This window comes from Pipistrellus hanaki (assembly GCF_964339955.1).
Source record: "Pipistrellus hanaki genome assembly, chromosome: 12".
Classification (NCBI taxonomy): domain Eukaryota; kingdom Metazoa; phylum Chordata; class Mammalia; order Chiroptera; family Vespertilionidae; genus Pipistrellus; species Pipistrellus hanaki.
In genome coordinates, this window is record NC_140514.1 from 29201782 (window position 1) to 29216953 (window position 15172).

The following is a 15172-nucleotide window of genomic DNA, read 5'->3' on the forward strand; positions in this document are numbered from 1 at the left end:
TGAAATCAAAGTGTGGGCAAGGTTATGCTCCCTGTGAAACCCACGTGGAGAATCCCTCCGGGCCACTCCCTAGCTTCTGGCATGTGTTGCCCTCGGCCTTTACAGTTCCTTGGCTTCCGCCTGCTTCCGTCTTCACAGGGTATTCTTCCTGTGTCTCTGCATCTTCACGTGGCTGTGTTCTTATATGGACAACAGTCATATTAAATGAGGGCCCACCTTTCTCCAGGATGACCTCTTCTAATGAAGTATACCTGCAGGGCCTCTCTCTATATATCAATGCCTAAGTGACTGGCCGACTGGCTCACCGGCTGACCAGCAGACCACTGACCGGACGGTAGCTGTCACGTGCACTGACCACCAGGGGGCAGACGCTCAAAGCAGGAGCTGCCAAGCAACAGCAGCTTTGCAAAGTGCCCTATCACTCTCCAGGGCCCCCTCAGGGGATGTCGGATTGCTGGTTTCAGCCCAATCCCCACAATCCAGGCTGAGGGATCCCACCTGCTGGAGGGACCCCATTCACTCTGCAGATGGCCTTTGAGCCTCAGCACCAATTCCAAGTGCAGCTAGTCAGAGAGGGACCTAGGGGCGTTGGCTCCAGGGCATGCCTGACCCATCTCACCCAGTCCCGTCCAGTCCACCTTCTAATTAACTTACTTTCAATGTGCACTGGGCCTCTGCTTTCTAAATAAGGTCACATCCTTAGGCAGTTAGTGTTAGAACTTTACATATCCTTTTGGGGGGGAAACAGAATTCAACTCAGAACAGTGCTTGACAGGATAAAAGGTTAAGACTAAAGGAACTGCTGGCTGTTTAACACTCCAATTAGTGAGTATCCTAGGTCTGTTTTGTCCCTTTCCTTCCTCTCTTTCTCTTTTATCTTCTATCTTCCCTGTTGTAATCTCCAAAGCACTTTCAACCTCAGGAGACAGCTAATGCCTTACATTTAACTTCTGAGAACATTTTTCACATCTATTAATTTGTCAAATCTTACACTGATCCATGATGTAAAATAGGGAAACTTCATTATGTCTTTTCAATGAGTGATGAGAGAGAGAGAGGTGTAAAATGACTTATCCAAAGCCACTCAGTGAGATGGTAAAGCTGGGATTCGAATGAGGATCCCAAATTCAAATACCCGAGATTCTTTTTACTCCTCTACTGCTTCCAAATACCAGCAAGACTCGTGGATTTAGTGGCTTTTAAACTGATCTTTTCTGTCTACCAATGCCATTGCTTCCCCAGCCTGTCCCACATCCAGCCTTGCCTCCGTTTTAGACCATACATTGATAATCCACTCAGCTATAAATGAGTCCTGAGGGCTTTCCTCAGGAGCGTGCCCCTATTTCAACAGCTAAGTGGGCATCTTCACTTGGGGGTCCCTTGAGTATGGTGAGTTAGTATTTACTGTCTCCCTAAATCTGTGCCTCTTCTCAAAGATCCCTGTCTCTGTTAATGGCCACTCCAGCAGTTGAGGCCAGACACCGGGACTTCTTTCCACTCTTCCTTGAGGCACACACCTAACTCATTGCTAGGCAACATTGCATTCATACCCAACTCTCCCAAATCTGCCTCTTCCTTCCTATCCCCCTTACCACTGCTATAGTTCAGTCCCTCATCAGGTCTCCCCAGACTCTGGTTTTCCTTCTCCCACATTCTTTCTGCTCCAAATCATCGTCCACACTCATTGCTGTGGGATTCCTTCAACAACAACAAGCCCATCTAAAACTCTGTTGTTGTCCGGGAGCCCTGACTTACATAAGAAACTAGTGACCGATGCACAGATTTGTGCACATGGAAAGGAAATTAGAAGGTGGCCGGTAGGGCAGGATGGAATGAGATGGGCCAGACACGCTCTGGAGCCAACCTCCCCAGCATCTGCGGAGTGAGCTGGGGTTCCTCTGACAGGAGGGGTCCCTCGGCCTGGCCTGCGGGGATCAGGCCAAAACCAGCTCTCCAACATACCCTGAGGGGTCCCAGAGTGTGAGTGGGAGTGCAAGAGGGCACTCTGCAAAGTTACTATCTTACAGGGTGTGGAAAGCAAACACAAGTGTGCAATAAACCAGATTCACAGTGACAGTGACCCAACAACAACATAACCCACAGCCAAAGATGGAATTGCATGGCCTCATGAGGAATTGGGCTCCCCCCTCTCTGGTTTCGGGGTGCATCACTTGAGAACCACCATTGCCAAGCCACCACAGCTTAGCAGCTCCTGCATTGAGTGTCTGGCCCCTGGTGGTCAGTGTATGTCCTAGCAACTGGTTGGATGATAGGAGGGACACTTAGCATATTAGTCTTTTATACAGTATATATAGATATTGGTGGATAAAATACTGGAAACATCAGGGAATTATAGGAATAAGTATAGTAAAAAAGTTGCACTACTAGAACTATAGTCTCAGATTTTTAAGCTGTTTAAGAATATTAAATTCTCAAAGAAGAATTTGGGTAAGTAAAATGACTAGTGATTTGGGGTGGGGGGTTGTGGGGGGAGGATCTATGGGAACTCTATATACTATGTGCCTAAATTTTTCTCTAAACCTGCTCTAAAATGAAATCTATTAATTCAAAAACAAAATAACCAGGATAGAGAATGGAATGTCATTATTACAAATAGTGATAAAAATAATATAAACAAAATTAAGCGTAATTGCTTTCAGATATTACAGCTTGTCTGCATCCATGTTTAGGGTTAAGAGGACTGAAAGGAAGCCTATTTGCTCAATCATATGAAAGCCTAACATGCTGATACGCTGCCTTGCTCTAAATTGCGAGTTTCATGAGCACTAAAAATTGGCTGACCTACTTCACCAGAGTAATTGCAAGGGATTATTACTGACAATTAGCAAGCAAGCAATAGTAATAGATAATTTACTTTCCAAATATTTTGCAAGCAAGCACATTTAAAAAAATAATAAAGGAAACACATTAGACAGTTGTTTCTTGGCAAATTACAATGCATCTTCTATTTCTTGACAAATAATTCATACTGCAATATTTTTTTACAGCCCATAATTCTAATGTGGCTGTTACATTCATTATGTCTACAGACACTTTACTGAGATAAGTATTCAGTACAATGCATGAGGACTTAGCCACAAAGCCCTCATTATAGCTGATAGTCCCATGACTGTGGCCTGGGCAAAGCTCAGGGAAAAGGCCTTTTGCAGCCAGAATTTGCCCTTGGAGGAAAATGGGGTCATTTTCTATGTAAACGGTAAACCTCTTCCAGCATCAGATATTCTATTATGTCCTTTCCAAGATGTAAGGTGTTTTTTGTTTTTTTTAATTATTATTATTAACCTAGTGAAAAATACAGTAAAATTATGGATATCTGGCTGCATATCTTTTCCTTCCCACATAATGGAACACAAATCATTATATCCTTAACAGAGGCTATGTAAGGTAAGATAGGCTGTAATGATGCAGGATATATTAGTGGACAATATCAGGATTTATTTTTAAGGGCATATAATTTGAGTTTAAGCTAATACATGCTCATTACAGTATATTTCTGGTCCATAGGCCATCCTATAGCACTTTATTCTAATTGTAAACTGGTAATAACAGTTCCCATGACTTTATTGGTATCACCATAAGGTTAATTTTAATGCCAGGTACATATTAGGTGCTCCAAAAACACTTGATTCAATTTAGTCCTCTTCGAGTTCTCTTGCAAAGGTTCTGCATTAATGAATGTCAATGAATTGGATTCTTTCCTTATTCTTAGAAAGATAGATTGTTTTCTGTATAGACAAGATAAAGGAAATTACAGGATTTGCAAGTCAAAAATCTCTGGAAACAGTGTGCAGTCCTTCATTCTAATGAAAAATCCTGGACTATGCGACGATTATTAACCAGTGTCAACATGCTTTCCTTTTCTTGAAATAATGCTCAAAAACTGATTGTTGTATGATTGAAAGGATGGATGTCCTTCTCTCTACATTCTCCTCCTAGGATCTAACATACTCTTCAGTTTGGGTTATAAACCACCACATATTGTAATTATATTTTATGCATGTTTCCCATCCACTAGGTCTAACTTTCTGTTTAGTACGTGTTCAGTAAATATCTGATGAATTAATGACCTGGCTAACAGTAATGTACTTGCCCTCTCAACAGTATTAGGCACTATTGGCTTGTTAAAAATAAACTCTAGTCTTGGTTGATTTTTTTCTCCTGCCTTCTAGCAAACCCTTCACAGATTCTTTCATCCTTTCCCTGGTTCTCGCTTCATATTTTGGCCTCAGCCTAGACATAACTTCCTCGGAGAGGCATTTTGTTGCCATCAAACCCTGCCTCATGGCTCCCTGTTTGTTTTTGTTGTATATATGTGTGTGTGTGTTTTTTCTTTGTAGACCGCATTCTAATAGTCAATATTATATTGTTTATGTTTGTATATTCTCTTACCAGGCTCAGAACTCCAGGAGGGAGGTGTTCTAGTTTGTTCTTCACTGGACATGTTCTGTCTCGACATGTTCTGCCTGACACATATTAGTAAAACAATAAATGTTTGTACACAGAAGAAAGAATGAATACATTTGCAGACTGTACATGTCATGTAGATTTTCTAGAACCAGGTTTGACTGTGGATGAACTAAAACTTCATAATATATTTTCTGATTTTTTAGTGTTTTAGTAAAACTTCCTCCATCAGCAGCTTTCTACATGAAGAGTCATTTCTCAGGGTTTTTATGGTAATTTGGAACATTTTAGATAGTGGTTGAAATTTCATAGAAATCTTCAGCTGTGTTACCAAGAATCATTTTTTTTTTTTCCTGAAGCTAGAGGGAAATTTTAAAAAATGCAAATGGCTACTGTTTTATAGCTTAAATAACTCAAGTGAAGAAATGTGAATACAACGGCTGGCATTTAAAATCTAACAATAGATTTACCTATTAAATAGGGACGAAAATAAGTAATAAATCTTGCTTTCATTTTTGATTACCAAGAGTAAAATTAAGACTGTTAAGAAAAAGACTGAACAAATGCTGGAATTTTGCTAATAAAAAACCATTCCAGCATATAGCTTTAAAATAAGATTAAAACAATGAACACATTAAAAGATATATGTTACATACCCAAGTGCTACATTTTTCAACTGCCAGTGAATGCAATAAATTTTTGTAAGAGTGACAATTAAATGGTTTATGCTTTGGTAAAATATAACCCTTAATTTTCTTAATTAAAAAGACATTTTCCTTAATAATATTGAAATGTTTTAATATATTTAAAATATTTTATATATGAAAACATTTGAAATATAAGATATATGAAATGCTTTAATATATATATATATATATACATATAAAGCATGTATATACTTTTTATGAGGTAGCTATACCATTCCAGTCTTAAATGTTAATATACACATGAATCACCAGGGGATCCTATAAAATGCAGATTCAGATTCAGTAGACCTTGGGTAGGTCCTAAAATTCTGCATTTCTGGTCATGCCTATGCTGTTGGTCTAGGGACCACACTTTGAGTACTAACTCTTTAGTGAACTTTGCTAAAGAAGGCAGTTCCACTACTAAAAGATGTAAGTAAAAATTACTTTGGGGGTCATTTACCGTAGTCCCGACTTCAGGAGATAAATATCTATCATGTAGGACAGATGGTTCTTCTCTTAATGCAGATCTCCAAGGATATACCCACCTGCTTAATTTTTATATCACATTTTAATATTTAATCACTTGGTCCTTGAGAAGCACATATTCTGGTAAAGGTGCAGATATACAGACACATGAACTATTTAAAATGACTACAAGGCAACAGATGACCAAAGGGTAGCTGCCATCCTTGGATCTCTATTCAAATACATCTTTCCCCACGTTTTTTTTTTTTTTTTTTTAACTTTATCTTTACTCTGTTCATATTCTTGTATATATAAACATATGCTACATCAAATAATTCTTTGTGTTATAAAAATATAAGGAAATGCACATGTTTTACATAGCGAATTTGATAGATATTCAGAGAAAAGGAAAATCTAGCCATCACCAGGCATTGTTCTAGTAGCCTTCTTCTAGAAGTTAGCTTTTAAGCTGGTTCTTCAGGAGCAAGCACATGTACAGTATGGGAAAGTGAGAAGAATAAAGTGTGTCAGGTCAAGAATGAGTGGAACAACTTGGCTAGAGCAAGTGTTCACTAGATTATATGAAATGAAATATACTAAAGTTTAAAATGTAAAATTGAAGGAGGGAGTGGAGAACTTTACAGAATAAGATTCAGGGATTTGGCTACGCTTCCAAATGCGGGGGTGGGGTGGGATGGAACACTGAAGGTGTTTTGTGAGTGAATGACAGACTGAAAGAACAGTCAGGCAGGTATGCTGATGGAAGTGAGAGGGAACTGAAGGCACAGCGGTCAGCCTCACCTTACAACCCAAGAAGGTGCTGGAATGGAGGTGCAGGCTGAAGTGGATATGGAAGAGATGCATTTAAACAAAAAAACAAACAAAATTCTAAATTTGCCCCAAAATAAATGTTTCCAGCTTTAAGTTGAATTAATTACTCTTAACTTTAGGAGTTGAAAGTCTATCGCATAGACATGAACATGGGGAGAACATTATTAGACTATTTGTATAAAACAAAACCTCAAAACCTTTATATGTAAGAAAATAATGAGTTTATTATTCTTTACTAGATTTTTTTAAACTGTCAAAACATTTAATGCTACATTCTTTCTTAAGCTAAAACATACAAATATAAACATACACGTACAAATGCACACACAACATATGCACACACAATCTCAACTCCTTTTGTTCTCAGCTCATCTCAACTTGTTTTCCCTTCTACTTCCTCCTTCTTGAACTTCTCTCTGTGTAGCAAATAGAAGCCTATTGCCTTCCCTTCTTCACTGTCAATTTGCTCTTTAAATGTATTGTAGTCTAGCTTCTGCCCTGCCACCCAATTAGAATTTCTCTGAAGAATAACCTCCCATTTTCAAACGCGGTAGCCTAAATATTTTTGTTATAAAAATGTTCAAGCATACAGGCAAGTCACAACACAACAAACTCCGTATCTTCCTTTCTTATCCTATATAAGAAAAGCCCAGAGACTGAATGGCAGAATGATCAGAATGGCCAGTTGACCAGTCACTATGATGCGTACTGACCACCAGGGGGCAGATGCTCAATGCAGGAGCTGCCCCCTGGTGGTCAGTGTGCTACCACCGTGGGAGAGCTGCTTGGCTGACTGGGATGAATGGCTGCTCCCGCTGTGAACCCTGAGCGAACAGGCAGGAACCTGGCCTGGGATCCTAGCCTCCTCACCCCAGGCTCTTCCTTCTTGCTCCCTGCCTCCTCTTCCAGATGCCTGCAGGTTGTGCAGCACTGCCACCAGGCTTGCAAAGCTGACCGACCGGGGAGGCTTGGAGGTGGGTTCATGATTACCATAGAATAGAGGCCTACCCCTCCGTCTCTCAGTGCTATTGTTCCTGGGCTCAGCCCCTCCCTGGTCCCCTGGAGAGGCAAGTGCTCTGGCTCCACAGATGATGCCGTACCAGGGAGCAGCCGCTCAGAGGGCAGGTCCACAATCCATGAGCAGTGCTGCCACAGCAGGCCTATTCCCACAGGCCACACCTTCATCAGTGCACAAATCCCATGCACTGGGCCTCTAGTATTCAATAATTATCAAGATTTTGCCACATTTACTTCATTTTTATTTTTTTTTTTATTTTTTATTTGCTGAATTACTCAAAAACAAATCCCAAGCATCATGCCATTTTACCGCTACACATTTAGGTCCATTCTTCTAAATAAATATGGACATTTTACTCCATAATTATAATTTCACTAACATACCTCACAAAATTAACAATTATTCCTTAATATAATCTAATACCCTGTACTATAATCAAATTTCCCCCAGTTATCTCCCAAATGTCTTTTTATAATTGTTTTGTTTAAATCAGGATCCAAATTAGCTCCACACATGACATTTTTTGATATGTCTCTGAAGCCTCTCAAAATCAAAAGCATTTTCTTTCTTTTTTTTTCCTCTCTCCTTTTCCGGCTTGTTAAAGAAACCCAGTCTTTATGAACTGAGTTGACATGAAGAACATCCCACAGCCTGGATTTGTCTATTGCTTTCTCATAGTGCCATTTTAGTACGTTTCTCTCCCTCTTGTATCTGCTGTACATGGAGGTTCCCCCTAGATACTTGTTTATAATAAAGTTCAGCACTTTATAGCAAGGATAATTTATTGGCGATGCAGTGTGCTATATATCAGGAGGCACATAATGTCTTAAGTCCCACTTTTAGTGCTCTAAGGTTGATCAATGGGTTCAAGTGCTGACAGCCTGATCCCTCCATCAACTTTTCACCTAATGGTTCATCCACTGATGGCTTTTGCCTGAATCACTTATTTCATTAGGCTTTGAAAATAGCGATTGTTTTTCAATTATATTACCTATTGCAAATTTATGGAATTTACTCACAAAGTGAAACTTTTCTTCCTTCATCCACAGGGATTGGTCTGCAAAGCAGTTAAAACAGGAGGGGCAGGATAAATGCTTACTTTTCCCCTTTTAATTGCCAGTTTTCAGAGTAAGGTGTTGGTGCTTAGTTACTTTCAGTGGTGTCCAATGAAATATTGCCGCCGCCGTCTCTCCTTGGAGTTCTCTTTCCTAACCACTCTCTTTTAAAAGATAATTTTGAATTCATAAGACAGCATTTAATGGTTTCAACCAATTGCATTAATTACTCTCTTTGATTTTCAAATTGTCCCATCTTTTGCCAGTTGAAGGTCTTTTCATGCTGAACATTGGGCCTTTTTGCTGGAGACCTTAAATTCCAATACACCGAGATAACACAGGCTCACATTGCAAAATTCCTGCCCCTGATCTCTAAAATTAGTTAGCTTGTTTTTTATGAAGCTCTGATCACTTTTAGTGGGGACTGGTGTTTAAATGCCACAAACTGGCTCTCAGTATGTTCATTTCTCTTAGATAGTCATTGCTTTTAGACCTATTTAGGACAAATCTAAAAATAACTTTTTTAAAAAGCAATTAGATTAAATGAATTTATGTCACTATTTTAATTCAAATATGAATACAAATAAAAAATTAAAATTATATGATTTTAACTTTTTTGATTTTATACTTATATCTCTTTTCTTTTACACTGAAAATCTTGGTTCCTGACATAGTAATGCAATTACTTGTTTGCATTTTACTATCACATACATAAAATAATTTTAAAATAAAAATACCAATATTGCCACTAATAAACCACTAAGTAAAAATTAAATTGTCTTTAGAGCTCTTTTTGCCTTAGGATACATTTTATTGGGGATATATGCTTTTATAAAGTGACTTGACATACTATTTTCTTTGTGTGGTTTTGTCGTTATTTGGCATGTATTCAGGGTAAATGCTTTTGTTTTCTATTATTTCAGGAATTCTTTTTTAAGTTAATTGTTTGAGAAGGCAAGACATTTGTTTCCAAAATCAAAATTATATAATTAAATTATTCAGATTAGTCTTATCTTTGTTCCTATTTCCTCTACCATATTTTCCCACTCTCTTGTAGATAAACTTTAAAAAAAAAAAAACTTAACATTTGATGCCCTCGCTGGTTTAGCTCAGTGGATAGAGCATTGGCCTGTGGACTGAAGGGTCCTGGGCTTAATTCTTTTCAAGGGCACATATCTTGGTTGCAAGCTCCATCCCTGGCCCTGGTTGGAGTGTATGCAGGAGGCAATCAATCAGTGTATATCTCTCATATCCATGCTTCTAGCTCTCTCTGTCTCTGTCCTTCCCTCCCTCTCTCTCTCAAAACAAAACAAAACAAAACAAAACAAAACAAAACAAAACAAACAAAAAAACCCAGCTGGCATGACTCAGTGTTTGAGTGTCAACTTGTGTCAACTTGTTCCATTGTGTGTGTGGGGGGGGGAGGGGGGGGCAGGGGGAGAGGCTCTTTCTCCAGTGTGAAGCATGCAGAAGGAAGCCAATCAATGATTCCCTTTCATCATTGATGTTTCTATTTCGTTTTGAAGTCCTAACCCACAGTACTGTAGAATGTGATTTTATTTGGAAATATACTTATTGCAGATGTAATTATTTAAGATGAAGTTACTACCAGCGTAGTGTGAACTTTTAATCTATTATGATGGTTTCCTTATATGAAGATGGTCGTACAAATCTGGCACTGAGCAACACAGGGAGAATGCCATGAACTCAGAGATTAGAATTAATATTGCCAAAAGCTAAGGAACACATGGAACTACCAGAAACTGGAAGAGGCAAGGAAAGAATCCTCCTCTAGAGACTTTAGAGAAAGATGAACTGACTCACACTTTGATTTTGGACCTCTAGCCTCTAAACTTGTGGCAGAATAAATGTCTGTTCTTTTAACTCATTACATTTATAATACTTTGTTGTAGCAGCTCTAGGAAAACTGATACACCTAGCATATTTGTATTTATTTTTATATCTTTATTTATATCCTTATTCATTCTCTATCCCAAGTAAAATGTGAGCTCCCTATGACTAGGGTTTTATCAGGGTTTTTTTTTTTTGTTTGTTTTTTTTTTTGTGTGTGTGTGTGTGTGTGTGTGTGTGTGTGTGTGTGTTTTCATTGCTGTATTGCCTTATCTAAAAAAATGAGTAATTTATTGTGACTAGTAAAATCTCAGAGAATAGGTCTTAGATTATATTCCATTCAGTCAGGGACAGTGACTTTTAAATTTGCTGTATTTTAAAGGTTGCTTGCCTCTGAAAGAAAACCAATACTCAAAATGAACAGGGTAATAAGAAAAATTTTAACACAAAACCAGGACACATTTTATTAAGAATGCATAAAACACAACGATAAAAGACCCAGAAGTATAATATCTACAGACAAAAATAAAAATATGTAGTGCTGAGATTGTTGCTGTTAAAATGAATGACCTCCTACTTTAACAAAATAAAGCCAAGGAGGATAAATCAAATGTTAATTTTTAAAATATATATAGACCTTGACAAGATCTGATGACAAGAGTAGTAGGCAAAAAAAAAAAAAAAAAAAAAAAAACCCTCCAAAAAAACAAAAACAGGCTATGGTAGGTTTAGAAGGGAATAGAAAAAGGGTTGGACACAGTGGATATGGATGAGTTTTATTCGTTGACATTTTGATAAGAAAGGAAACAAAGAAAGAAGGAAGTAGATTGAGGAGAGTTGGGTTCAAAGAGTTGCTTTCTTGATGACCAGTGGAGAAGAAAAAATTGGTGGTAATGGAGACAGAGGTGACAATTGCAGATGCAATGGAGTAAATATGAGGGGACAGGGCCTGGGGAGGCACTGGCCTTAGTTAGATAGGATATAGGACTCCCGTTACAGTTCATCTCTAGTAATAGCAGGGAAACCAGAATATAAGTGTGGATTTAGATGTGGGTAAGTTTGCTGTTTTGGTGGTAGATGCATGTACATTTCTTCTATTTTCTCAGAGAAATAAGAAGCAGAATCATCAAAGCAAAGTGAGTCCTTCAAATTAAGGCCAACATGAATACTTTAAGATACACACTTACTCACTTTATGATAACACAATAAAGATTTATTTTCATCACTAATCACTTATTTTCTGTACCCATCATGTATGCATCTAGATTAAAATATTTTTAAAGACTTGGATTTTTTCCTGTGAAAGCTTATTTCTGAGTTTCTTTTAAAAATAAAAAAGGCATTGCAATGGAAATGATTTACTTCATCATATAAAATTTAATTGTTGCTTTTTGGAATTTAAAAAGAAAAATGCTCATTATAGATATCATGGGCTATATGCCAAACTTTTATAAAACTTTGATAATGCCTGCAACCATAAAAATGATCTATTTCAAAATAAAAGTCTTACTCATTTTTATTCAACTGGGTGGAAATTACTAAAGTAACTGAGTAAAGCAAAAAAAAGAAAGAATAGGAAACATCTTATCTCACTAAATTAATTAATAGCAGTAGACCATGAAAAATATCTAAAGGAAAATTTCCTTTAAGGTTGTATCTGTAAGATATCTTGTTGGTAGATTAATAGATCAATTCATATCACATCCAAAAGAATTGGGGCTTATTTTATTATTTTTTGTAATAAGTATATAGTCTAAAACTTGTCAAAACAAAATTCTTGAGAGAAGCATACAAGTTTGAATGCTCTTGGGTAAAGTACCGTACTTACAACAAAATTTGCAAAGGGCAGTTTATGTTTCAAATTAATTTTTTAAAGTTTGCACCTCTGACTTCAGTGACATTTGTCAGATAAATCACAGTAGATGGCCTTCTGTGCCTATATCAAATGTGTGTGTGCATGCATGCACGTGTCTGTGTGTGTGTGTTCAAAAAAGAGGTAAGAGAGTAGAAAGTAAAGTTTATTGTTTGGAGGAAAAAAGATATAGTTCTAGCTTTATTAGAGTCTGGTTGAGGAGAACACATAAATAGAGGGAAATAATGCTCAGATGTTATGTAAATGATTATGATTTAAATATATATATATACAAGAGTGAGCCAACACAGCCAAGTGAGCTCATTACTGCCACTGCAGTAAGAATTGTGGAATGCCAACAGAGGAGAGTAAATGGAATTTAGTTGTAATAAGATCCTGATGCCAAAACCGGTTTGGCTCAGCGGTAGAGCATCAGTCTGGGGACTGAAAGGTCCCAGGTTCGATTCCGGTCAAGGGCATGTACGTTGGTTGGGGGCACATCCCCAGTAGGGGGTGTGCAAGAGGCAGCTGGTCGATGTTTCTCTCTCATCGATGTTTCTAGCTCTTTATCTCTCTCCCTTTCTTTCTGTATAAAATCAATAAAATATATTAAAAATAAAAAAAGATCCTGAGTTCTTGGCAACATTTAAAATTTCTGGCCTCTCTCTCTTTCTCTTTCTCTCTCTCTCTCTCTCTCTCTCTCTCTCTCTCTCTCTCTCTCTCTCTCTCTTTCTCTCTCTCTCTCTCTCTCTCTCTGGCATTCCACCCCTCCACCCCCTAGATTTTGTAATGCTATTTCCCCCCTAAATTGTATGCTTCCTCTTCTTCCTATCAAGAAACAACCAGACTCAGTTATTGATTCTCTTCTTTGGGAATGTTAATACATAACTGGCACTGTTATATCAATCACTGCTCTAAACATATTTTGTTATCTAATCATCACAATATCCCATGAAGTAGGGACTATTATTACTCTCATCTGCCAATGAGGATATTAAAATCAAATTACTTGCCCACATAATTTGCTCCATGCTTTTTCAATGTTTGTGTGTTCCTCATTTTTAGCATAAATTCTATTTCTTATTTTTTAAATATAACATTTTCCAAATTACAAAAGCAATTCATGATTGTCTATGTTAGTCAGGGTTCTCTAGAGAAATAGAACCAATAGGATATACACATAAAGAGATTTATTATAAGGAATTGTAATAATATGACTAAATCTCAAGTTCAGCAGTCAAGGAACTGGAGACGCAGGAAATGGCATAGTTCTAGTCCAAGAGTCCAAGACTGGAGGTCTAAGAAATAGGATAGCCAGTGATGTAAGTCTGAGTCTGAGTCTGAGTCTGAAGGCAGTGGACCAATGTCCCAGCTGAAAGACAGTCAGGCAGGAAGAGCAAATTCTATATTTAGTCTTTCTGTTCTATACAGGCCTATGGGATTGAATGAGGCCCACCCACATGGGGGAGGACAGTCTACTGATTCAAATGTTAATCTCATCTAGAAACTCCTTCACAGATACACCCAGGATAAAGTTTTACCAAATATCTGAGTACCCCTTGGCCCTGGCAAGGTGACACACAAAGTTAATCTTCGCATGTTGTCATAAAATATTTTGAAACATTACAAGAGTAGGAATTGGTAATTCCTCCTCTTCTATCATTTTGCCCTCATTTCCTTTGCTCCCGTCCCACTAATCTACTTTCCGCCCTGCGCTTTGTATAGGTCAAGAATGAACCGAGTTTGGAAGCTTTGCCCAGCTGCTATCTCTGCCCAGAACAAATACTCATCCTCATCATCATCTAAATTTTAACGCAAAATTCTTTTCCCACAAGTGACACAACTTATCTAAAGTAGCACTTAACCTGACCTTCCGATCTTTTTTTAATTTTTATTGATTTTTAATTTTTATTGACTTATTGTACAGATGAATTGTGTGTGTGGTGGCTGTGTAGTTTATATATGTCTTTTATATAAGGTTAAAAACTTTGTAGGTGTTGGAGACTAGAAAGCCAGAATCAAACTGATACTATTCTAATCAGGAAGTAACCACGCCCCAACAAGGGACTGACAGAGCAAAGGAAGCTCCTGAAGTTGATAAATGAGTACATGCGGAAGAAGAAAGATTTGAAAGTAAAGATAATGCCAAAGATTTGGGCTTACATACTAGGATCGCAGCTGGGATTCTCTTGGTGTTTAGGAAGTAGGGTAGTTGGGAAATATTTAAATGAAACAAAGACATTTGTCTGAGGCACACGGATTTAGGTGGAAATGGCATAGAATCTGATTAAAATCTTTAATCAAATGACAGTCTTTTGTGTCTTGAAATGCATGTATTTGACTACTATTTAATAACCCATCTACCTTTTGGAATATCAATAGTAATTTACTTTTATACCAGTCATTATTTTCTGAATTCTAAATGTATTAAAAATAATTTTTAGAACCTTTTCTTTTTCTTTTAAAGAATATCTTTAAAAAGAATTTGCTGTTCAACAATTATTATTTCATTCTGGGCAATCAGAACTGTGTGACTTTAATCAAGACACTTGCCTTCTTTTTTAAATTTATTTTTATTTTTTAAAATTAATTTATTTTTTAATTTATCTTTGTTGTTGAAAGTATTATAGATATTCCTTCCCCTCTCCAAAAACTCCCCCTTTTCCCTGATCTTGCCCCCTCCTGAGAAATAGGCCAGTCAGAGAAAGATAAATATCACATGATCTCACTTATACATATAATTTAATGAATAAAGTAAACTGACAAACAAAATATATCCACTTGCTTTCTTTTGATTTTAGTATTAGACTTGACATTGCAGACGAGGTATCCTAACTTAACCTTCTGCCAAAAACAACTCAGAATGTTAAATAATTTATTCCACCTCTGTATGTGTATTGATAAAATTACTACAAGGCAAATACTAAACTTTGTGAAGTTAGGATTCCAGAAGTAGTCCTATATAAGAGGGTTAGGGGAAGTTAAA

The 15172-nt window shown here is 37.4% G+C and overlaps 1 long non-coding RNA gene across 1 annotated transcript in view; it reads left to right on the forward strand.

Moving 5' to 3' along the window:
* LOC311630889 overlaps positions 1-15172 on the forward strand; it is an 85564-nt gene that overhangs the window by 61692 nt on the left and 8700 nt on the right. The window lies entirely within an intron of this gene.